Raw genomic sequence first — 22,955 nt, 5'->3', positions numbered from 1 at the left:
GTTTGCAGGGATAAATTGGCCGCAGTTAGCACAGAACCGGGATAATTGGAGATTAATGGGAGAGCACTTTGCCCTACAGTTGGTGTACAGGCAGATTATGATGATGATGATGATCCATGCGGTATGCAGCGCGGCCTCCCACTGCCCGTCATTGTGTGTGTTTAGTAAATGTGTGCTGTGTTCCTCCGGGTTTGTAGTGATGTGCGGGCACTTTCACATGATGTGTGAGTGTAGCCCACCGTGAACCAAATGTACATTTCGGTTCATATATATGTCGGGATACATCTGATTATACAGGGCTGGGTTTGGAAATGAATTGTAGTTTGCAGTAATCGTAGTGGTACAGCCTGTTTAGGCTGGGATATGATCAGAATGCCGTAGCGCGTCGTCTGCTACCTTCGAGCTGCCGCCGCTCAATACGCAGTCGACGTTGTCAGTGGCCGCAGTGAACGGCAAAAATAAATACTGAGGCTCTTGAAAAGAGTTTAGAGATTCCTTTTACATGCAAACAAAGCTGTTGATGCAGGGAAGCAAGAACGAACCACGGTCTTTTTTCTACGACGCGCACCGGCATTCTGCAGCCGGGGCGATCACTAGCACGAGCCGTCACTGCGAGCTGTGGAATGTTTTCCATGCTCGATCAACCTGACGATACGCGACCACCACGCACATTGTCTGCAGCGGGCGTCGCAATCTACAGAACTCTCATCTGTGTAAGCGTAAATAAGGACGAATCTTAGCTGATGAAGAACCTCGTTTGGAACCAAAAAAGCAAGCCTTGACCTTGCCATGTTTCTTTTCCTTATTTTTTTTTATCTTCGTGCGTTGCGTGCAATGTTGTCAATAACAGTAGCTCCTACTTTGCTTCTTAATCTGTGTATTTTCTCTCATCTGCTAGCTATGCTTCACAGCATGACTAGCTTTACTTCAGTTTGAGGAGGACCTTTGTTAAACTGGAGAAGCTAGCTAACCTTAATCTGGGATAAACTGTTGTGCGGTGAAGCACCCCATCCTGGGAGAATTACGGGGAAGCCAGCTTCTCGATTTTAAAGAATTTTTTATTTCACGGCCCAGCACAGCTTACACCGGGGAACAACCCCGGCGGTGCTGTAGTGTCCCGTTCTTGGTTTTCTGGAAAAACACAAACGCAACTTCCTTGCCTGGGCGTCAGTGACAGTGTTATAAGTTGTGGAGTGAAGGCAACCTGAGCGCTTTCAGCTCCCATCCGCGAAATTTGTTGAGGGGGGCGGCATGGCAGCTAAGAATAAATCTTAGGTTTTCCGCATAGCTTCAAATCTAAGTATTGTTACACTGCTTATATGTTCCCGGCATCAGCAGCAGCGCTCTGTAAAAACACCACCGACCTACTGCCGCACGCGATATCCCTCAAGTGATCTGATACCAACATCCCGCCCATGTGCAGCGCGCGTCTAATTCAGCGGGAACAATACAACGAATGTAGGGGCGCAATTTCAAATCTCGGATGAGGATACACCAGTCTACGCTAGCCCGGTGGGCCCGGTCGTGGTTCCGTACGTGAGTTACGGAAACTATTAGGATGAGTCACGGTGCACTTGAGCCAGCGACGACCGCTTTAGTGATGATTTCTTTTTTTGCTTCCAAATGGACACATCGAGAAACGGCGCTGTAGTTTCTTCAACCAGGTTGGTTGAAGTTATTGCTACGCCTGTGCGGCTGCAACTTGCCTCGCAGCTCGCAGTGACTGCTCGTGCTAGTGATCTTCATGACTGTAGAATGACGAAGCGCGTCGCAGGAAAAGACCGTGATTCGTTCTTGCTACCCTATATAAACCTTTTCATCCATTACTCTTTGATAAGATCAGAGCATGTTCTGGGCTGTGTTGCGCATGCGCAGTTTCATCTTCCTGTCGACTTCACCAATTGTACAGCCGCTAGCACAGCCTAATGATAAAATGGAAGCTCCCAGGACGAAGGAAATAAAAAGGTCTATATACATCAACCGTTTTGTTTGCGCGTAAAAGAAATCTTTCAACTTTTTTTCCCTGCAGCGCCCCAGCATTTATTTTAGCCGTTCCCGGCGGCCACTGGCAACGCGGCTGCTTCTTGAACGGCGGCAGCTCGCAAGTAGCAGATGACACGCTGCCGCCTGACGACGCGATGCGCGCGACGATATCTGTACTCTCCTTTCCGCCGCAACGCGCATGCGCGCTGTTTCCGCGAAGCGCCTTTAGGATGCTCTAGTAGTAGCTAGCGCCACGCGCTCCCGTGTTCCCACCGCCATAGTACATCACAATCATGTCCCCTAACGTACGGTTGAATCTTTCGGCGATCCCGTTCGTTTGAGGATGGCATGCGGTCGTGGTGCGATGCACAATTCTGCATTCCGTCAGAAGCGCTTGAACAGTTTCAGAGAGCAATACACGTCCCCGGTCGCTGAGCGATTCCCGGGTGCGTCGGCATCAGAATGCCTGCGTCTGGACCGATAGATAACAAGAATGTCATATTCTTGCAAGCGGAGGGCCCAACGGGTAAGTCGCCCCATGGGATTTTTTAGGGGCGACAACCAACACAGGGCGTGGTTGTCGGTGACAACGCCAAAGGGCCGGCCGTAAAGGTAAGGGCGAAAAATTGTAAGGGCCCAAACTATCGCCAGGCATTCTTTTTCAGTAACCGTATAGTTCTGCCCACCCTTGGTAGGGTTCTAGTCGCATACGCAACGCCATTTTCAACGCAGTTAGGCTTGCGTTGAACGAGCACGGCACCGAGACCAACACCGCTGGCGTCCGAGTGCACTTCAGGTAGGAGCGCTGGAATCGCAGAGCTGGAAAGTACAGAGATGAGGTTTATAGACGTCGCAGAGAAGTGAATGCTTCGTCACACTCGGAACACCACGCGGAAAGATTGTCGTGGCCACTCAACAGCCTCGTTAGTAGGGCGATGATGGATGCAAAATTCCGAAACTTTATGGGTAGTCTTTATGGGTAGTCTTTATGGATAGTCTCTATGGGTAATTTTAAATGCAGAGCATTTCTTTAACTCACAATGTCACCCGTTCTAGTTGTCCATCGTAGTCCGCACCCCTCCCCCTACACTATAATACTTACCGGCGCCTGGTTTCGATCCCACGACCCTGCGGGCGGAACGCAAGGTACATGGTGCTCTACCCACTGCGCCACAAAGCCGACACAGAATGGAGGGCTACGAACGCGCCTTATATCCTTGACTCATTCAAACTACGTCAAGAAGCTGCTGATACAACGCATTCACTACCTGTGGGCGGAACGCGAGGTACATGGTGCTCTTCCCACTGCGCCACAATAATCATACCCACCTGCTAATAAATGATGTCACGTGACCCCGTAATTACGTCTCCTCATTTAATTACAATACAACAACCAACAGCAACAAGTGCAACAACATTAACGTAACGCAAACTACTTAACGTCGTGCGCCCCCGGAAACACTCTGCATTTGATCGTGCCCCTCGCGAGGGGGATGTTTAGTTTCCTGCCGCAGCAAGAACCAGGCGGCCTCCTGCGCAGTTTGTGGCGCATACCCACTTGGGGGATTGGCCAGGATCGTTTCACTTACTACATGACGGTTACGGCAGGGTTTGACTCGAACAAATTTTTTTTAAGGCGTCGGTAGTGACACAGAAGCTTAGGGACGCATCTTTTTTCGTAACGAAATCAACTGGTAATGACCAGGAGCTTTGTGATGGACGAATGACGTTGCGTTGTAGCATGTCATCGACGCGCTCATTAATAATCCCTCCTTCTGACGCCGACACTCGGTGAGGTCGCTGCCTCAAAGGTGTGCTGATATGGCGGGCTTCCGTCGACATTATACCCAAGGGAGCCAACAGGCGTGTCATGCGCAAAAGGTTCAGAAGCTGCGTGCGCTGGGTAGAGCCCAAATCGGCGTCGACAGACGTCGTGAACACGTCGTCGGATAGAAGCAGGGAGGCGGGAGTGGGATGAGGTCAGGGCGGTTAGCGGCAGGGAAGGCGGGTAATCGCAAATATCAAAGCCGAGGATAGATAAGGCAAGTTCTGTTTGGCCAATTGATTCGCTGTGAAGCAGGCTGACAGGGTGGTCTGTTGGGTTAGTAATGAACAGCGTGGTGTGTTCAGACCGCAGCGTAAGAACGGCAAACGGAAAAGGTAAATTCTTTCGGCGAGCAAAAAGATCGGATGGCGAAAATAGAACAGGTCAGTGCGACATGGTACTACAAGAAAGAGCCGCCAACACTGAACTTTGCGGCAGAATATCGACGTCTTCGGAAATGCCGAGTTTTATTTCACCAGAGCAAGTACTGTCAAGCGGCGAGACGTCACACTGACAAGTTCAGCCCGGGCACAGTCGGTGACAGCGTGATGACACCAAAGGATGACACCGTGTGAGCCCGAAGATAAGGCCACAAATTCGATAAGGTATCAAAGACCTTGGATACTCACTCACTCGAGCGGTACAAGCCGGTTGGTATCAAAGACCTTGGATACTCACTCACTCGAGCGGTACAAGCCCGTATTACGAACACATGTGCTGCACTTGCAGTCCGAAGCGGAAGTCCAGAAAGCGGCGTCATCACGTTTTTAAGCAAGCGGCAGAGTTTAGCTCTTATAACAGATATGGCTGCACCAGTGTCAATTAGCGCGAGGAAGGGGACTCCTCCAACAACTACGTCTATAACATTTTGCGGACATGCACGCGGTCTCGGAATTTTCGCTTAATAATACGTTCGTGCCACCGGAACTGTGGGAAGTAATTACCCACTTCGGGAGGAGCAGGCTGACGGCGCGAAGGCAACAGGGAGCGGCGGCGGGCAGAAAACGATCGGCGACTGGTAAACGTCTGCTGACTGGGCGCAAAGGACGTTGGAGGGGACCCCGAAAATAAGTGATGCTAAACTTCCCTGAGCGTGTATACTGGGGTGTTGAACACCCCAGGACGCTGAATTACACGACGGCAGTAACGTGCGACATGTCCGGGGTATACACAAAAGTAGCGAATAGGGCGATTGTCCGGAATGCGCTACAGATTCGCTTGCTGGCAGCCACTTCCACGGGACGTGGAAACTGGGTGACTGGCTGATAACTGAACGGCACAGGCGCTGGTACGGTTGGTTCAAACGGTCGAGTGGGTAAGCGGCTGTGCGGGCTGTGTCACACATTGAGCGTATGTCAGTGGACCGGTTACTGTAGCTGAACAGCACCAGTAGCTACCTGGGGAACAGTAAGGGGTGCAGGAGCTGTAGATGTTCGGCGAATTTGCAGGGCACAGGTGAACTGTTCCCGGATGGTACGCTGAAGAGAAGGATTTAGCCTTGAAGGTGGCGCCTCCACCTGCTCGGGTGGCTTCCTCGCCGACGAAGACCTCCATCTTCGGCTCAATTGAAGACTGCTCTCAAGTGAACGTCACTGTGAGAGTTCATTTGTCTCCAGGGAATGACGTACCAGGACCCGTTGGCTGCGCAGATCATCAAAGCTTCGGCAAAGGCTCATGACCTCCGTCACGGTCTTCAAGTCCTTGGCAAGTAACATATGCAACGCGTCATTGTCGATTCCTTTAAAAGTATGGTCTACCTTGTCGTGTTCAGACATGGCCACGTCGATGCGCCTGCAAATTCTACAACTTGTTTGATGTAGCTTGTGAAATTCCACTCCTTCGTCTGAGCTCTTCCGTGTAGGCGCTGTTCTGCACGGAGTCTTCGTACAGCCGGTCGGCCAAATACTTCAGACAGAACCTATCATTAAAATCGCCCCATGTTTTGATACTACGTTCATTGTTCTCAAACCACAAGTGAGCCACTTCCATGAGGTAGAAGTCGACGTTGTTTAACTTTGACGGTATCGTCTTACTTTTTGTGAGCACTCGTCCGCTCGTATGACGACAGCGAATCCTCAAAGTCATGATCACTCTTGCCGCTGAAGAATGGCCGATCGCGCTGACGGATGTAACCAGCGCAGATGACAGTGACATCGGCGGTGGTGGTTGATGAACAGCATCAACCACCAGCTGGTTTATCAGCATCAACCACCAAGCAACAGCTGGCATTGGTAGCTTGCTGCTACCAAGATCCAGGATCTGTGTTGATTTATTTACGTTGAATCTGGCACCTCCGTCATTTCCAATGGTGCTTAATTAAATTAGATGTCCAAGCGCGACGCGGGTCGGAGCAGTCTGTTAGAAAAACGAACAGGCCGGGGAGCGCACCACACGCGTTATGCGGAGGTCGTGGGTTCGATTCTCGCTTCCTATCACGGCGGTATTTTCTTGACTTTGATTTCTTTATTCCCTTATCATGCAAAAATGACAATCACCTCATTCGGCGCTATAAAGTGCCTTCAAGTAGTCAAAAAGCACTGGCAATAAGGACTGCATCTTTGAGGTATGTTCTCGCGGAATTTCTCGTCCCATATATTTCTGTTCTGCACTATGCATTACGAGGGTTCCGGCTCCAGCAGTCCGGAAATGCCATTGGCTTACCCCGGCATCTGACCGCGTTTCATGTGGCGAGCCCCTGGGATAACGAACACCGCTCCGTGTCTCCCGCGGTTGTCGAGGGGCGGCGCTAGTTGACCGGTCTTTGAACCTCCCTAAATATAAGTCCCCGCTGAAGTGGAGAGGAAAACCGCCGCCGGGATATCGCAGTTGGTAGCGCACCGCACGCGTTAAGCGGAGGTCGTGGGTTCGATTCCCGCTTCCGGTCACGGCGGATTTTTACTCGACCTTAATTTCTTTATTCCTGTATCATACCAAAATGACAATCACATCATTCGGCGCTATAAAGCACCTTCCAGTAGCCAAAAGCACTGGCAATAAGGACTGCATCTTTGATGTATGTTCTCACGAATTCCTAGTCCCATATATTAGACTTGCTTTCGTCAGGGCGAAAGCAAGTCTCTTTGCTGAAACGTTGGCAACAATCGTGCTTTTACCTTCTTCAAAGTTTTCTTATATATATATATATATATATATATATATATATATATATATATATATATATATATATACAGTCAAACCCATTTATAGGGAACTGCAATATGCACTGCGATTAGTTCGATATAGCCGAACCCGCTTATAACGAACCTATTTCACGAGTTCGCAATCCGCGGGAGCCCACCCCCACTCCCAACTCCGCACTCCCCGCGTGCAGAAACGAACACAGTCAATTAGCCATTACCAAACACAAACCATTCCATTTATTGCAAATAATGAAGCTACTTTCCGCCTTAGCTCCCTACTTTGCAAAAAAGCCGTGATTTTTGTATATATATATATATATATATATTTGACCTGAATTGCTGTAAAAGACAGTGAGATAGAGGTTTCGTTAGAGGAGCTCGAATACAGGGTTTTCTTTTACCGTCGTATTTAAGGAACCAATTAGACATGCAGTTGGGAAGGAAACACGATCAATGGAAACTGTCAAAGGTACAACCTCGAGATCAGTGCCAAAGTACTTGCGCACCCACACGGCGCGACGGGGATGCTGCTGCGTTGGTGGCGATCTTCCTCCAAGCCGGGTCGCAAGATTAGGCGGTCCTTTCCGAATAATTTCAAGGACGTGCGCATAGCAGGGAGCAGATGTTCATGATCGACCAGGCGCTCTAAGTGACGAAAAGGTCGTTATCACGAGAAGATCGGTTTCGGGGCGTCTGCACGTAATTGCTAAGATACCACAAGCACGATGCGCTCCTTACGAGCTTAAAGCTTTGGAGCATCTCATTACTTACGTTGAAGGTGACCCCTGCCGGTTGCCGCCCACAACTTTCCCCTCCTTTTTTTTTCTAAAGTTATGAGACTGGAAAACCTTAACCAGCCAGGGAATGATGTTATTCATATAGGTAGCATCATCAGTTGTGCCAGCTGATTGAATAAAAGCCTTTGTTTTAATAAATGTTGACGTAACAGTCACCATTAAACAGCTGCACGATCGATTATAATTGACTAGCCATTGGAATAAGCGCCAGCTTCAGCCCTCGCTGAATGAAGAAAACAGCTGCGAGAGACTAGCAAATGCGAGACAAGGTGGGAAGCTTAAGGCTGTGTCCTTCGTTACGAAGAGCGCATACAAGGTGATAAGTTACAAGGTACGAGGTGATAATGGGCTGTTAAGCACCAAAATAAATACATTATACAGGGTGATCAAAAGTAAGTCCACTGTTTTTTTTTTCAATTAGGCGCTTAGATTTACGTGAAGACCACCTCTACAGTGAGGTTTTGCAACAAGGGGGACACATATTGAGGTGGGGAACATTGATTTCGGTGGAAGAATTAACTAAAATTGAATAATTAACTTTTTAGTGGCTGCAGTAAGGAGACTTGTTTATGTTAAAAAGTTAGGCGCAATCGTGTTTCGGTGCAGTTTCACACGGAAGAATTCTTCTAGCGCATCCGTACTCCGAGACATCGAACTGAGAAGTTTAATTGCTGTTCGCATTATTACGCATGCGAGACACTGAAGACCGGCGAGACACTGAAGACCGGCGCTAAGCTCTTCCATTTTCCAATGTGTTTCGATAGCTGCTGCGAGTACTGCAGATTGCGACAACGCCAGCCAAGACTGAAAGGGTGCGAGTTATCACTTTTTCCTAGGCCTCTACCCCGTTGTCAAACTAAACCCCGTACACATCAGGCACGTCACTAAAGGGAGAATCTCTGCGCCGGTATTCACTGCCTCGCATGCGTAATCATGCGAACGGCAATTAAACTTCGCAGTTCGGAATCTCGGAGTACGGATGCGCTAGAAGAATTCTGCCAAATGAAACTGCGTGGACACACGATTGCGTCCAACTTTTCAATACAAACATGCCTGCTTACTGTAACCTCTAAAAAGTTAGTTATGAAACTTCAGTTAATTAAGCCACCGACATCAGTAATTACCACCTCATTCTGCGTCCCTGCATTACCCCTGCAACGTTTGATTGATTGATTGTGGGGTTTAACGCGCCGACGCAACGCAGGCGATGAGGCGCGCCGTAGTGGAGGGCTCCGGATTAATTTTGACCACCTGGGGATCTTTATCGTGCGCCGAAATCTCGTACACACGGGCGTGCCTGCAACGTTTCGGTAAAGAATATCTAAGCCGCAATACAAGTGAGAAAGATGTCTGGCGATAGTTTATACCCTACGGGTGCGGTCATTGGGCTGCGTCTTATATACAGGGTGATCAAAGTTAAGTCGAGAGGTTTTTTAAAAATTGGGCGCTGATATTTACGTGAAGACGTGTACGCTCCACCAAAACATTCGCCGCGTATCTGCTCCTTTCGTTGCAGATGTCGTCAAAAGACGACAGTCTTTGTAGGCATTTGCCAAGGAAATGCCCCCCTTTGCTTTCCCGCTCACCTCTCATGGTGTTCTTGCTCCGTCGCGCTCATCCCAAGGTAAACACACGAAAGGTTTGCTCAAGGTGATTTGAATTTACCGCGTTCCACTGCTACAGGCGGGGTTTCTCGATGCCAGCGCTGCAGTACGGCGGAGACGCGCGTGAATCGAGGCGGCCGACTTCAGGTTTATAGAACCGCGTGGCCGTGCTCCACATGCGTTCCAAGCACAACTTGGAACCTAGCTAGTAGATCCTTTCGTTGCTATTGCTACGTGATTTCTCATATGCCGCCAGGAGGTTGCGCAGTCAACAGCAGGACGGCGGCGGTTTTCTGCAGTAGATGTAGAATATCATTTGCTTTTGAAAAACTAAGCATCCAGGAATTTTTTAATAAAGAAACACTGTATATATTCCTTGTGTACTAATTTCCTGTCTTATATTTGCGTAATGTCTTGTTCTTGTTCAACAAAGTTGACAAGTATGAACAAATAAACCGGGCTTAGACGTTTACATTTGGCTGTGAGTATATAAGACTACTGCGCAGTAATCATTTTACTTTGGCCGGGTGGCTGAATCGAGTAACAGACAGACAGTGACACACACACATACAGACAGAGCAAAATTTCTGGGTTTAAGTAGCCCAAGAAAGACTATCGTGTTTAATAAACAGCACTCACAAATTTATGTACGCACTAGGTAAACGTGGACGCGTAAGTAAACGGCGATCGATTTAGAGACGGTACCGACCGGCCCGCGGTCGAAACTAGTTTGTATCGATCGCTCGCGCGTTCAGTCTATTAAGCTATCCGTCAATGGAATCCAGAAGCCATTTCTTGCATACACTGGATCCCGTACTTCCGCCTGGTACTCTTGGTTAGGTTGAACTGTGAGGCTTTCTCACGACAGCGTAATTCATGCCATCGGCGATATTGGTGCTTTGGGGCGGCATAGAGGCTGGAAGAAGTCGCCTCCTCTGTGCCCCTTTCAGCCAAGAGCGGCATAAAGCATGGCCGCAGGAATGCTTTCCGCGCGCTGAATGAAGTTCCCTCCTGGGCGATCCAGCGACACAGACGGATTTTTGGTTTATCTAGGCATGCATCACGTCCACAAGATGCAAATACTGTGCACCAGCGAGGTACACTCAAGGACATTGTTAAAATTGAAATTGAAATTTATTCCGCAACAATGAAACGTTACGAGGAGGACAGGTAAAAGCTGTGGAAACAGATTGAGAGATCTTGACCCCCTGGAATACGGGGGGCATACAAAGCATGCGGCTAAGCGATGATAAGCCTTCTTATGGAAACACATTGAGGTTTTGCAGTTTCACTTGAACACTTATAAATGAAAAATTCTCCACAGCACATCATTATATAAACATTAGGCGGAGTTCTTTTACTGGTATACAGAATACGTTCATGTTTATTGCGGTTACATACAGTTTAAAACTGTAGGTAATTGAAATTTTAACATTTGATTTCCATAATCTGTTCTACATTTAGCGACATGCCATACTTCAAAATGGCGTACATTATATGACGGGATGTGTTTTGACGGGATATGACGGCATCATTATTTTTCAAAAAACCTATTTTATATAAATGACATAATTTACATTCACACATTGATGGAACCTGAATTATGTGATATTTTCTAAGTAAGCCAGCGGTGTGGCTGCGATAAGGCACATTACAAGCTAGACGTAAAGCTCCTTCCTGCAAGACACTAAGCGTACTAATGTTTACAGATGTTGTTGACCATACGAGGAACGCATAACATAACAGGGAAGAAAATAGGCCGTTATATATGAGTATATTAACAGAGGTAGGTAAATAGTGGCAGTGGCGACGCATGATACCAACTGTCCTAGATAGTTTACTCACAATATAGTTGACATGATCATCCCTTGTCATATTTTGTGAGCAATACGCACCGAGAGATTTGAAGCTTTTTACTATTTCAATTTCAGTGTTGTTGAACCGAATTTTGGGCAACTCGACGGGTGTGGGGTGGGGGTGAAATAAAACAGCCTTCGTTTTTAATTAGAGCCCATGAATTAATCTGAGTCAGCCTACGATTGGCTCTACCACTTAAATCAACGCACGCCTTGCCTGAAAAGAATAAACTAGTATCGTCAGCATATACTATATAATGAACTGCTTCATCAATTCGGACAACTTCATTCACATAAATTACAAATAAAAACAGTCCTAGGATGCTTCCCTGCGGGACACCGGTTTTGATGGGTATGATTGCCGAACGTTTCCCTTCGATGACAACAAATTGAGTGCGGTATTGCAAGTAGGAATGCCGAACGTTTCCCTTCGATGACAACAAATTGAGTGCGGTATTGCAAGTAGGAACTAATCAACTTGTGCGCAATTCCCCTTATGCCATAATGATCCAGTTTTTGAAGCAGAATTTTATGATTAATGGGGTCGAAGGATTTTTAAAAATCTAGGAACAGCACAAGTACCACATTTTAGCGTGCAAAATTGTCTAGAATTAATTCCTTCTGGGCCAGTAACGCAAAAAATGGGAACAATAACTCCAGCGCAATATGGTTTTCAAAAACGTAAATCCACGGAAATGGTGCTAATTCACATCAAAGAAAAAATTGTAGAGAACATTGAAAACAAACTACTTACACTTGGGCTATTCCTGGATCTACGAAAAGCGTTCGATACTGTGCAGCATCATAAACTAATTGAAAAACTTTAAATGTATGGCATACGAGTTGTAGCGCTAAACCAAATGAAAAATTATTTGACAAATAGATATCAGTGCGTTTCTGTCAACGGTATCTCATACATTCAACTAAGGATTCAGTCTGGCGTACCCCAGGGCTCTATTTTAGGGCCGCTGTTATTTCTCATATACATCAACGATATTACAGTAATTCCTGGTTCTTCCGAATTGATAATTTACGCCGACGATACAAACGTATTTTTTACTGGAAAAACTGTAGAATGCATACAACAATCCGCTAACACGTACCTCATGAAGCTATCGCAGTGGTTAGAAACAAATCATTTAAGCCTTAATATTAATAAGACATAACACATCATACTTAAGCCAGCAAGTCAACGAGATATTAGCCCAATTAAACTAACGTATGAAGTTAACTTATTGGAACAAGTGGCTCAACAAAAATGTCTTGGTGTTTGGTTTTCTGAGGACCTTTCATGGTCGTTTCACGTCAACAAACTTAAATCTGAGTTGTCACGAGTAACAGGAAGCATGTACCGAACTCAAAATCTGATAACCTCTTCGCTAATACAAACACTCTACGATTCTATTTTCTATTCGAGACTGAGTTATGGCATATTACCTTGGGGAACCACGACGGCCTATAACTACAATCGCTTGATTATTTTGCAGAAAAAAATGCTTCGCATATGCGAGAACTACCAAAGAAACAAACAAAATTTAAGGACAGACCCACTCTTTATAAAGTATAACATGCTTAAAGCTGATCAAATCTATTACTTCAAACTCTTACAACACTTTCCTAAAAACCGCCTACATAACGTACTAGCCGCGAAGCCTGGCACATACCCAATACGCAAGCCCTTAATTCCACCACCTACAATTCACGCTAATTACGGTAAACAGACTATTCCTTATCAAGCTTCAAAAAAATTAAATAGCAGCGATATGAAAATAAATTTCCTAAGACCATTTGCCGCATTCAAAAGCGAATGCATAAAATGCAATAGTACATCATTATCTACACTTTGAAGTGCTGTTTCTTGTGAAATATTGTTTCTTTAATATTTGTTGAACCCCATGAACGTTGCATTGTATGTTTGAATATGCAACTTATATTTATGATATATTACTCATGCTGTAAATATATTCGCTGGGCCCATTGTTAGAAGTACATGTCTATTCACTGTACGCCTCATAAACTTTTTGTGGGATGTATGCTTACCTAATGTTGGTTATATTATATGCACACGGATAGATACACCCCTGAAACGCTTCATCTATGCACGTGTATATATTGTAGTAGTATTGTGCTTCATTTTTTTATATATGAACCTATGTTAGGTTTTTTGCTCTTGTGTTACGTTGAATTTCTGTAGTTATGTTTCCTATCTCGTTTTGCTGAGAACCAGCTGTTTGAATCTAGATCCTTTGTGTGAAACTGCGAAACCTGTAAGGGGCCCGGGGCCCCGTCAGGCGATGCCCGCCTATAGCCCGGCTCCCTCTTAGAGCTGACTAAGAAAAAAAAATAAAGAAAAAAACGTTCTTTAGACCTGTTTCTACGGAAACCATACTATGCAGAATAAATCAAGTTGTAAAAGAGGTTAGCCATGTCAAAATTATTTTTATAAGCCTTTTGAAAACACTGGCAAAACTGATACGGGGCGGTAGTTGGACAACTCATTCCTATTACCTTTTTTATACACAGCAGATTAGCTTGGCTTTTTGCATATTACGGGGAAAAACACCCGTTGATAAACACATATTAAAAATAAAGGTAAGGCACGGGGCTAGTCTATCAATGACGAATTTCGCAGGTTTTATTTGAATATTGTCAGCGTCCACGGCTCCACTATTGCCGAGGGTCAGGAATGCAGTTACAAGCTCATTCTCAGACACTGGCTCTAAGAAAAAATGGTTGGGTTTATTCGGTCCGTCATATCTCTTAAATCGCAGCGGGTGGTGGTACTGTCACCAACGGAAACAAAGAAGCGATAAATGAATTGGCTAAGTCATGGCCCTGAGGTTCGACACCATTAATAACGATCTTGGTTACAGTCTCTGACGCATTGCTAGATACTGTTTCAACTACCTTCCAATCTTTTTCTGTGTGTCCTTGCGTTGAGCTAAATTGGTTGGCAAAATATTGCCTTTTTACATCACGGAGGTGTTTAGCGACAAAATTCCTATACAATAGACCGCAGGAGAAAAATCATGCACCCCTCCGTCCAACGACTGCGATGGTTGAACACGAAGCTTCCTCGTGAGCGATCCCTTGGTTGCTGCCTGAAATTGGACTTTGGCTCGCACGCAGTTGGCACTTTTGATTGCAGCAGCTTTGACTTTCACCTCTGGCCATTTGATTTTGTACGAGGAAAGCGTCACGTTCAACTATCCTCGTTGCACGGAGGGGTGAATAATTTCTCTGTCCAATTTTGCGCGTCCATGCACCTGTCTCCAACGCTAAACTGCTTCGACCGTGTGGGAATGGCACAGTCGCATAGACGTCGGCCTCAGAAAGCGAGGTACCCAGGTTCGATTCCAACCGCGGGGAGCGTTTTTGTTTCTTTCACTTCTCCCACGATTATTATCATCGTAAGAGAAAGTTTGGTTTAGTGAAGTGCGCTTCAAACAGACATACGCCATCAGTGAGACGTGGAAAGCTTCGCTTTAAAGCAAGAACCTGCCCCCCCTTCCTCGCACCCCCAACCGTCAAGAGCACTGGGAGACGCTGCTGTGCAGCCCCTGCCTCTCGGACCAGCTCCTGCTCATTGGGAGAGCAGCCGATGCTAAGACGACTCGTGGATTCCTGTGAAGATGGAACCACTCCTACAAAAACGCCATGAATGCTTGCCAATAAACGTTTTCTCATTCGCTCTCTCTCCCGCCCAAAACGTTATCACGGCTGAGCGACTGGTTGGTACAAGCTAAGAATATCAATCAGCTTTCCACTCAGTGAAGAAGAACGGGCAGCGAAGCTGTGGTATGTCTGACCTCAACCGCCTGTACGTGGCTGTTACACCGAGTCTCATGACGCGAGCGACGATACGCGCTGACCGGGGCGTACTCCGAGGGATCGCACAAAACAAAACGTTTTTTTTTGTAATTTTCGCTTCAGCATAAACTTCCTTGTTTTTTTTTTAAATTCGACAGTTTGCTGGGCATCATAGTAGTGTAGCAATCATCATCATCATCAGCCAGTCTAAGGCCAGTGCAGAGCAAGGACCTCTCCGATAGATCTCCAATTATCCCGGTCCTGTGCTAACTGCGGCCTATTTATCCACGCAAACTTCTTGATATCTCATCTGCCCATCTAACTTTCTGCCTCCCCCTGCCGTTACCCTTAATGACCAACGGTTATCTTGCCTTAGGATTGCATGTCCTGCCCACAGCCATTTGTTATTCTTAATTTCTGCTAATATGCCCTTAACACGCGTTTGTTCTCTGACCCACTCCGCCCTATTCTTGTTCACCTTCCGTTCCATTTCTCGCTGAGTCGTCCTCAATTTAAGTTGAACCCTTTTAGTGAGCCCCCAAGTTTCTGCCCCGCAGGTGAGTGCCGGTAAAATGAAGATTACCGGTAAGTGCATAACAGTGATAATACCAGCGATTGAATGGATTACGCTGGATTAGCTGAATGAAACCTGGATGGATTAGTGTTTTATTCCAGCGGACAAACATGGAGCTGGTCGTTTTCCTCTCGTAGTAGCCCGTTAATTGGACACCGACGAGAATTCCACAACATTTGCAACTTCACTGTAAACTGCTTAATGAAAGATGGATGAGACCTACCGTAATGTTATCTAGCGGTGTTAGCGGAAAATTGCCATATAATTTGTTTCGGGATGTAGTTCCTACAAAACAAAAGTTGCAGCCATTTTCTGTAACCTTATCCCGTCCGTAAACGACCATGTATTGGCAGCAATTCTGTCGCGGTTATAACTTCACTGTGAGGTAACCAGTGATGACAAGTAAATGAAACTCGGATTAATGATAAGGACGTCTTTGCGGCCGACTTCAGGGTGACTTTTTCCCAGGTGCCTGCATTGGATGGAGAGCCACAGGGAATTCGCGATAAACCGTAGACGACTTTTTTACTGTCGACGCGGCGCGTATACACACGGACAGACATTGGCGACCGCCGGATGGTAGCAACATAGACATCCGCAGTAAAAACAAAACTGGCATAAGCGAAGTTGCGCCCCTGAATGAAAAGCCTATAATGAAAAAGTTCTCGACTTCATGCGGTGTACAGGTAGGCACCCCGTAATGCCTCTGTGAACAAAGCACAAGCTTCTGGAAAACTGGGCTCGCGCTGACCGCTCTCCTCGTCGAAGCATTCGCACCTTGACGGCGCTGTCCCGTTATTACCGCGCAGCGCTTATGGGACGCGCCATTAGGACTCGCTGCCCCCCCACCGGCAGGCGAACAGGCGGCGCTATCGGATCGCTTTCGCCCGCGGCCTCATTCGGTGCTCTCTGCTTGGGACACGGAGGCTTCCCCGAACGGAAGTTGTTCCCGGAGAGGCACGAGGCCGCCTGCAGAAATGCAGCAGTCGCTCCTGCCCCCTCGTTATCGCGCCTTTTGTCTCGCCTTTCTCATTAGCGCACCTTGGTTTCTCTCGTACTCCCTCGCTGACGGCCCGACGCGCACCGGAAGCCGAGCTCCTCCGTGTGCTTCGCTTCACATTTGCGAATCATGAGCGCAGCGCGAGAAGCTACCGCACGGCAAGAAAAGACACTGACCAAGTCGATCCCCGTTCCCAAATACCGCCAGTTGTTTTTTCAGGAAACAACTAATGGGAGTATGTGGTTAACTTTTCTGCGGCTGTTACTTTTGCAATCGTTTGCCCGAGCCGATTTTTGCTATTTTTGTTGCTATTCTTCTTCTCGGTCGGATGAGAAAGGCGAATAAGACGCAGAATAATTTTGAGGTAAAAAATATGCCAGGATATTACAATATTCTTCACCATGAGGGTTTTATGTGTTTTATTATTTTTCTCGGGCATCTGTTTTGTAAGGTTCGCATATAGATTGTAACGTTTAAAGAAAGGAAAAATAATCGCAGTGCTTATTGTTATAGGGTTTACAACCCATACAGCCATGCGGTTCATAAAACGTAGCACATGCAACTCGTGAGTCACGTGGACTCATAATGCAAAAACTAAAAGAATTTCTGCCGCCAAATATTACGAATTCTAAACACTCCCATTCTGTCAAAGTGTTCGACCGGTGAAGTTATGAGTTGTTAGGTTAGGTAATTAATTAGCCAGTTACGTTTTAAATGTCGTCAATAACAGCGCTCTGGTTGCTCTTTTACGTCGGGGGGATCTTCTTTCATGCGGGAGATTTATTTTAATTGGGCTCAGGTGGATACAGGTGTAGCTACTTGTGGTTAAATTCTCGGTATTTGACTGGCGGCATAAGTTTTTCTTCCACCAGCACCGGTGGCAGATCTGTCTGCGACGCGCTGCTCGGTGAATAGGAACTTGTGCAGCTTGAGGAGCGCGTGCCGGGGCGGCTCTGCTGTGCGAGGCATAGCTGCTCCGCATGACGTGTATGCTGGTGAAGTTGAGACGTCATGTGCTCGTAGCGTGTCCATTGGCCAGCCGCAAAGTGGTTTACCTGCTTTGCCTTTTCTTTTTGCGTGCGTGCTTACAATATCGTATCCCTGTTTTGTTCCCGATTTTATTGTTCATTTTTATTCTCTAATTACGCACCGCCGCCCTTTCTTTCCTTCTCAATTCTCGTGTCCCCACCCCCGCATTACATTCCGTGTTTGCCCATTCCCATGTGTACAGCCAATGGACAGTTCACCTTCCTTCCTCCCTTTCTTCCCAGCACTGCCACTGCAAGCATTCTTTTTTTTTTTTTTGAATGCTACCCATCATGCACTGCTTCTTCCCAGCACAGCACTGGCGTCACAGGATATTACCTCTTACGTCACCGGAAGTGGCGCAGCTTCCAGAAAATAACACCCCTTCTGATCCCGGCTCCACTCATGGCGTCACTTCCAGTTGCGTACCACTCGACATTCAAGCATCCCAGCCCTGGTGGTTCCCCCACCTAGCATGGGCCACGTGACGGCCATGTCGGTTTCTGAGGCACTGCGGGCAACGCGTGGGATACTCCATTTGCGTTGTTGGCTTCGCCGTCATGCGCACCTTACAGCCGGTTCCACCGCAGTGCCAATTCGCTGACGTCGCTGATGGGGTTCCAACGATGCGGCCAGTTAAAATGTTCGTTGCAAGACACCCGCCGGCCTTCTCCACCACTACGCGCCCGGATTAAGCAACCATTGTCGGGGGACATAGATTAGTGGCGCATGATGGTGTTCGAGAAATGCTGCGTGCACTTTGTCCTTATGCAATGCACACATGATGCGGTTGGTATCAGAATGCGGATCCAAGTGCCGTTGGTAGAATCGTATGATCGTTACTTTGCCTTCCCTTGGACGCAGCGATTCGTCATTCAGATGCATAGTGGCTAGTAAGAGCCAGGAAAGTTCTCTTTTTCTATTCATTTTTAGAGTGAGTTAAGTCAGTTTGCTTAGAAAACGGCTTGACAATTGCCGTTTCTCGCTGTTATATTACCGTCATTACACGGGAATCAAACAAAAAGGTAGTTCTACCACAATAATGCACGCAAGTACAAATGCGAAGAACAGAAGCTATGCTGCTATGCGTTTGTGTTCTTGCGCCGCCTGCAACAGTGTAGGCCTGCAACATGGTGGCCATGCAGCTGTAGAGGGGTTTCAGCAGAATTTCATGCAATTCCCTCTACCGTATAGTCTTTCATGAATGTGTTCGATTTAAGAAGTCAATTGGAGTTGAACTTATACGCAGTCTCAAAAGGGTTAAAATAAATGCCGTCAGGTTCTTTACTGCACCTGGCCTGTGGGTCCTGATTTGTTTCTGCGCGCGGCCAGTGCGCATCAGCCGCTTTTTGGCAATATTTTATGAGTGATAGGTGACAAAGGGCGCCATGAATTCCATTTTCCGTAAAATGCTACTTGGGGTGATGTGTCCTCCCCTAGCTGTCCGCATTTAGGCAGTTCTTTTTCTGATTATTTGTTTTCTAGCTTGCCTATCGTCGTCTTGCACGGTGTGCTGGTAGAGGACGTGGAGCAGCTTTTCCACGAGTTGCAGGGAGGGGAAAATTAAAGAAGAAAACAGCGCCATGGCGGTCGTCGCGCGACGAGATCCAGCCGTTCGCTTCGCATTTACGTGGGCACCACGTACAGCTGCGACAACAACAGCGCCTGCCGTGCGCCCTACACACACGTGCACGTATACACGCAGGCCGGATGACCCTGCGAGCCGCACGGCCGAGGGACGACCACCTCGACAACGTGTCCACCCCGCACCTGAACCTCGCACTCGACACCACCCCACATTTTCGACGCAGGAAAATGCTGAGGCGTATCGAAAGCCAACCTAAAAGGAACGACACCAGATGCGGCGAAGCCGTGGCTGTGCCTTGCGTGCGTAAAAGTGCAGTCATGGTTGTAGCTGAACCGAGGGGCAGCTGCCGCACAGGTGCACGAAGCCCTAGCCAAGCCTCGCACAAGTGTTGTTCGAACTGGATGCAGTTTTGCGTCGCCTAGACAAGCTCGATTAGGTGCAGGAACTACAGTTGGCAAAGCATGACACTTCCGATCGGAAGATTGAAAAACAGGGGGAAACAATTAGGGCAATGGAAACTCCCTTGGACGTACTGTCGTCTAGGTATCACGAGATAATACAATCTTTTTTTTTTTCAAATTCAGAAACAAGAAAGAGACGATGACTTGCGAAAAATATTAACGAGCTAGAGGCCCAGTTGTCGGCGGGGAACTCTAGTCTGCTTTTTCTCGAAACAAACTAGAAAAATTGTAACTCTATTCAAGAAGGAACAACTTCAAAATTCATGGCATTCAAGCTAGTGATGGTGAAAATTTGGGGGCAGCCCTAGGGACCATTGCCGAAAAAGTGGGCCTTTTCCTACACTTAGAGATAAACAGACTATATACAGAGTACGGTAAGTAGGTAGGAATGCATCTCCATCCATACTGGTGTGCTTCGTTAGGCGGGAGACCACAGAACAGGGGATGTAAAAATGGAACTGTCTCAAGGGCGATAAGATATACCTTAACGACAACTTGACCTCAAAGACGAAGAAACTGCTCTGACTGACAAAGACTCGCGATCCAGACAAAACAATATATCGTTTCGTCTGGATCCCACAGGAGCGTATATTCCTGAGCAGAAAAGAAGGATCTCCTGCATTCTGCATTGGTAATCTAGAAGTGTTAAACGAAATCACCGAAACATGCCGCAAAGCTTTATTTCATTCAGCGATTGGTCAAAAGGAAAGAATGAATGGGTAGCTCAAAAATCAGGACAAGTTGCGTTCGAGCTGCTGAAGGTCAATGTTAGAGGCTTGCACAGGCGTTTTACATTAGAACTGCACATTTAGGAATATTTACCGGAGGTGTTAATTTTAACCGAAATAAGTATAACTCAGGACTCCTGCTCTCAGTTTCAAATTAAAGAACCTCATTTTTTGCAGTCGGCCGGAAAGATAGAAAGGGTGAAGGTATCCTCGTATACGTCAGGAACGGTTGGTGATGTGACCGTATTGATGATGGACAAGACCGGACCGAAGGGCGGCAAGCGACACGCTTCTCTAACTTTCAACTTTATTTTCACAACAAACGACCACCCATGCATAATACCGACACGTATACCATAGCGACACGCTTTATCCTAGCAAATCACGAAGCATCACCATATCGTAAACCAAAAATAACAAAAAGGCAAAACCATTGTCAAAGCTTTGTAAAAGTGTCCTGTTCCGACTAAATAATTATACAGCTCGAAATAAAAATCCTTGACGATTTAAAAAAAAAGCGGCAACCATGACCTGACGAAGCAAGTGACGGAAAACACTCTATTTGGAGGGGCCCGCGATTCAAAATCTTGAGTTCGACTAATCTAGTTCCTTTGACCCAAGACCAACGATCGGTTTCGGCGAACACTGGTTTCTGAAATCGCAAATGCATGTCGCTTCACCAAAATAACGCACTCCTGGAAGGCAGAACCGCAATCACACGTTTTGGAAGGGCGATACAAGGAAGTCGCCATTCCGAGTGCGAACATTATAGCTGCGCTACCGAAAACGTTCGTTCAAGCGTCTGCCTCATCGTCCCGTTTAATACTCGCCTCAAGACAGGAGAATCCGATAGACGACACGCGCTGCGCACCCGAAAAATTTCTTTCTGTGCTTTTTTCCGCAAGTGGACTTGGAGGGTCTCGGGGACTGGGCCATTCTGCAAAGCTTTCCCGCCTACTCGGGAGCGTAAACATGTCCTTAAAGTCAAGACGAGAGGCTGTCTTCTTCAGTTTATGGGTCAGACGACGAGGAATCAGAGCCTTTTTAATTTTTACCGCTGGGCAGTGGGGCCAATTTGCAAGATGGGTAAGGGAAGAGGCTAGGCCGCGCTGGCATAGACATCGAACAACGCACCAGCCACTCCTCGCCCTCTTCCTACCATCGGTGATCCTCATCTCCGCAAGCGCCGATAATTACCCGTGAACGCACAGTTTGCCCCGTGTCCTTTCAGCTGCCCTGTGGCATTATCCCCGGCCGCAAGCGCGGCGCATCGCCGCTATCGCGTAGTTTCCGAGTGTGGATGGGCCGAGTACTTCGACCCATATCGACGCTCAGCGTCGCTTTCGGCCAGCTGAACGGCGGCTTAGACGGCGCTAAGCTCAACGTGCGTTCGTTGACACCGATAAGGGGCTGCACTAATTATGAATACGGGTGAAGCAGGATAACCAAGAACACGAAAACGGGAGGACTCGTAATAACCGACAACGCCGCGATTCGCCCGCTCGAGCGCCACCGCTCGCAGTCACCACAGCTTCCAACTTCCAACTTCCAACTTCCAACTTCCAACCACCACTTCCAACTTACGCTGTGCGTTCGCTTCAACAGACTATTCCTGATTTCCCCATCACGTTCGGTGCCTCCTGCCGCCACGCACATCGGAGGCGGCGGCCAGCGGCGTACGAATATGTAACGCACGCAAAACGTACCGTGGGCAGCCAGAGCGTGTAGCACGCGTACAGGCCGAGGCTGGGCGCGCGTCGAGCATCACGATTTTCTGCCGGTATTCGAGCAGCGCGCAGCTGACGGAAGAGCGGCTCGGTCGCCGTCAGCCACTTCCGACACGCGGCGTACAGGGCCGCCGGAAGCAGCACAGCGAGCGTTGCCTGCTCGGCGCCATAAATATCGAGCCCCTCCCTCTACCCCCCCCCCCCCCCCTACATTTTCGTAATCCCGAAGACAACGAGTACACAAACCTGCTGATGCACATGACAACTTAAACGGATGAGCTTGTGTAAGGCCTGTCAGGGGAAGGCCTCATGTCGCTATGAGAGAATCTGCAGTGGAGTCATCACTGAACCGCTGCCACGCAGCAGCAGGGCAGCGGACCACCTGAAGGAAAAGAAATCCTGGAGACACAAAAACGGCTCGTAACGCGTCATCGTTCTTTTAAGTGCAGAGCACTTTAGGCGCTCGCCTTGTCGTCCTAGCTCGCTCGCTCAACCTAAGTATATAGAGCAGCAAGGCGGCGTCTCGGAGTAACGCTGTTGTTCGCGGCGTACCCCAGAGGCTTCGAAAGCCAAGCGGTTTATCATAAGCGTTCGAAACTCGTGAAACGCTGGCGCATGTCATACATTTTCCCGTTGTTTAGTGCAAAGAAAACTATAGGTACAGTCTCCCAAATTTTTAATAATATAGCGGGAGCGACGCCTGACCGGCATGTCAGCGCCTTATCATGGTGTTCAGCAGCATATTATAGTTGAGAGTACGCGCACGCGCATAGGGCTATCTGCTGTATGAGTGTCGTCTGCTATGCAGTTTCCTTGAGAGTGCTACACCCCCTGCG

At 47.5% G+C, this 22,955-nt stretch overlaps 1 protein-coding gene across 5 annotated transcripts in view; it reads right to left on the bottom strand.

The window, feature by feature from the left end:
• Positions 1-22,955, bottom strand: part of LOC144144358 (pleckstrin homology domain-containing family G member 5-like) — a 609,370-nt gene that overhangs the window by 491,737 nt on the left and 94,678 nt on the right. The window lies entirely within an intron of this gene.

This window comes from Haemaphysalis longicornis, unplaced genomic scaffold, assembly GCF_048455015.1.
Source record: "Haemaphysalis longicornis isolate Haplotype H1 unplaced genomic scaffold, Haemaphysalis longicornis Haplotype H1 scaffold_7, whole genome shotgun sequence".
Taxonomy (NCBI): Eukaryota; Metazoa; Arthropoda; class Arachnida; order Ixodida; family Ixodidae; genus Haemaphysalis; species Haemaphysalis longicornis.
This window is presented reverse-complemented; position numbering and strand designations above follow the sequence as displayed.